The sequence below is a fragment of the Leptonychotes weddellii genome, chromosome X (genome assembly GCF_054177405.1).
Source record: "Leptonychotes weddellii isolate Sample4059 chromosome X, ASM5417740v2, whole genome shotgun sequence".
NCBI classification, from domain to species: domain Eukaryota; kingdom Metazoa; phylum Chordata; class Mammalia; order Carnivora; family Phocidae; genus Leptonychotes; species Leptonychotes weddellii.
The window spans coordinates 25,474,217-25,477,753 of record NC_138385.1 but is presented as its reverse complement, the minus strand read 5'-3'; positions in this window follow the sequence as shown (position 1 = coordinate 25,477,753).

Here is a 3,537-nt window from a genome sequence, read left to right as displayed (position 1 = left end):
ACCTAGAACTAGATGAATTCCAAATCTGTATCTCCAGCCCAGATCTCTTCTCTGAGCTCCAAGGCCCATTTATCCAGCTGCCCCATCCGCATTTCCTACCCGCCACTCACCCCTCACCGTAACATGGTTTCTGCCTCAGCAATTCACTACTGACCTCAATGCTGCCAAGCCCGGTGAACACATCTCAGCTTCCCTGACCGCTCCGTGGCACGGACCACTGCCAGCCATTCTCTTTGAAATTTTCCCTTCCTGTATTTTAGTCCTCTCTCCCAGTTGAGAACTATTCTCTTTTAGTCATCTTCAGTCCTCTTCACCTGCCTCTTGGGATACTGGTTTCTAAAAGCTGAGTAAAACTAAAGCAGTGACTTATTAAGTAAAGGCAGACTGACGCCACATTAGGAGAAGCTGTCGGGATGAATATTAAGCAGCAGCTCAAGGATGTTGTCCAAACATTTTGGTTCTTGTGGAACAAGAGTAGTGAACCATGATTTGATCTTCTTGGTGGGCAAAATAAAATAATGCTAGTGAACGCAGAAATAAGTATCCTTCATCCCCTTTCAAAATACCCAAGGGGTTAATTCAGTATCGAAAGTTTAATGTCTCAAAATGAATAGCTAATTTAGTAAAGTTAATAAATACACTTGGCTTCATACTTGAGTGATGTTGATATTTATTGACATCAATGCAAAACAAGCCAGGACTAAAAGTTGCTATTTGACAGGAACAAATATTGATACAGTTTCCTTCCTGGAGAGGGTATGCACTCAGATCATGAGACCTAAGATTAAAACAAAGACTGGATTGTCAAGAAACAAACAAGGGTTAAATTTTACTTATTAATATAAAAACTGCTAAAGGCAAAAGGAGATGTTTAAAAATACTCTTTATGCTAAGCTCACGTAAGCCAACAAAAAACTAAATCCTAAAATTTTAGGACACAGGATATAGACATGACATGACTATTTAAATTTTTGTACAGACGAAAATTTGTTATATCCTCCACTGTCCTTGTACTACAATTACATGCTTGTTGCATCTATACTACACAAAGTCAACAGTTATCATCAACAATGAATGTAACTAGATCTGAACAAGACTTCACAGTGACTCTGTTCCACTCAAATTAAGAAAATTCAATCCAGGATTTAACAAAACCTTGCTTTTAGAACCAGCTGTCTTTTTTTTCCCCTCCTCGTGTCATACCTAATTAAGTCCTCACCTGACCTTTCCTGCCTGCAAACTGCAATGCATGTCCTCTCCCTCATCTTTGTCTGACACTTTAAAATTAATTTGTAGGAACTGCATAAAAAATGAAATTGAACTTCCAACCTGAACCTGCGATCAGGTTCCTGCTTTGACGCAAAGAAAAAAAACATACTCCTCTGCAGTGTACCCCACCAGCACAGCGATCCCCTTTCTCTCTCTCTACTCCTTTGCCCTGAAGGCACTTCTGGATTGCTTAATACATGCTCTTTGGCTGCCTAGACAGTCAGGACACCTAAGGCCTTTTGGACTTATCACTCCTCTCCTCCTTCTTTTCTATGGCTAATACCACTTTCCTGCTTTTTTTCTATTGCTGAATCTCCAGACTTGGTGCTGTCATCAGGCGGACAGAGTCGATTTCGGCTTCGAGCTCCTGGTTGGTAAAGCTGCATTGCTGGGCGATCCTAAAATAAAATTAAATGTTAATGTTACAACACTGCCACTAAACATTTACAGGGGATCTTCAGAGTCATAAGTTGTGTATTGATATATACCAAAAACAACTCCTACGAGATCAAAAATGTGAGGGCACAGTCCCTGACAGTGCTGATGGTTAATTTGCCTCTTAACTGCCCACTTCCTTTCCCCTATCTCCAAATAAAAGCAACCATTTTGTAAGTATTATTTTCTAAGCCTACGGTACGTTTTCAATAATTTTCTTAACCATTTCAAGATGAACTGAATTAGCTTTTATTTCCTTTACTTCAAAACCTCAGCCATTGCCTCTCTTCCCCATCACTAAATTGACTTTAACATTCACTGCCACATAAGAAAATTTTAGGAGTAAAATAGTAAATAAAGAGGGGCGCCTGGGTGGCTCAGTCAGTTAAGCGGCTGCCTTCGGCTCAGGTCATGATCCTGGGGTCCTGGGATTGAGCCCCGCGTCCGGCTCCCCGCTCAGCGGAGAGCCTGCTTCTCCCTCTCCCTCTGCCTGCCACTCTGCCTACTTGTGCTCTCTCTCTCTCTGTCAAATGAATAAATAAAATCTTAAAAAAAAAAAAAAAGTAAATAAAGAATGCAGTCTTAAGTGGCGACCTCCCTGAAATTATGAGCTCAGACCCCATGCAACTTGCCACAAACATGATTATTTCTTAATTCATGTATGGCAACTTAACACCCCAGCCTGAGACTCTCTAGGTGGCATTTTAGATCTCAGATTCCTAAATAAGCCTCAAATTAAAGTCATCACGTACCTCTCAGTTCAAGTAACGTATGTGGTTTATGACAGTATGATCCTGGAAAACTTAGATATATAGGCCCTTTTTAGAATTCAACAAAAAATTACATGAGCCTTCCTTACTCTTTCTCCCTGGTGTATGAAAGTTAGCCTTAAAGCATTATTCTCAACTGAATAATTCCAACAAAATGTTTCACTATTTTTATAAGATAAAATGTTGAAACAGGGAAGATTCCTGCATAGTATTATAGTATTTAAAGAAATGGATGATGGGGCTTCCACTGTGCAAAGATGGGACAATGTAAACCTCAACAAGGACAATAACTGATAATAACAAGTTGGAATACACCAAATATTTCTAAATCCACAAATTATTACAGACAAAACAAAACACTGATTACCTAGAAGTGGCTGGGATACCAACTCATTACTCTCAATGCTGGTACATAAAGGGAAAGGATCAAGTGTTTATCCTGCCTTTCCTATATAAACTGAATTTCAGGCTAAAAATTTTTTATAGTAGATGGATCAGGCTTACAATACCTGAACCTACTGATCAATGGTTTTTTCAACTTTATCACCTTGAGAAATTTTAAATCTATAGAAATGTAAGTTGCAGACATCATGACCCTTCATCCCTAAATATTTCAGCTTGTATATCCGAAAAACAAGGACATCCTGTTCCATAACCACAATACAATTGCTATTGATTGATCAGAACATTACACTAGAAAGACACCATATGTCCCATGCTTCCTCATATAATGCAACAGGAAGTACACAACACAATCTTTGAAGTATTCTCTTCTTAAGATTTTATTTTTAAGTAATCTCTACACCCAACGTGGGGCTTGAACTCACAACCCTGAGATTAAGAGTCACATGCTCTACTGACTAAGCCAGTCAGGCACCCCTCTATCTATGAAGTATTCTTTTTTTGTTTTTTAAGATTTATTTATTTATTTGAGAGAGAGACAGTGCATGGGGAGGGGCAGAGGGAGAGGGTCAGGGAGAGAAGCAGACTCCACTAAGCGCAGAGCCTGATGTGGGGCCTAAACCCACGACCCTGAGATCATGACCCAAGCTGAAATCAAGAG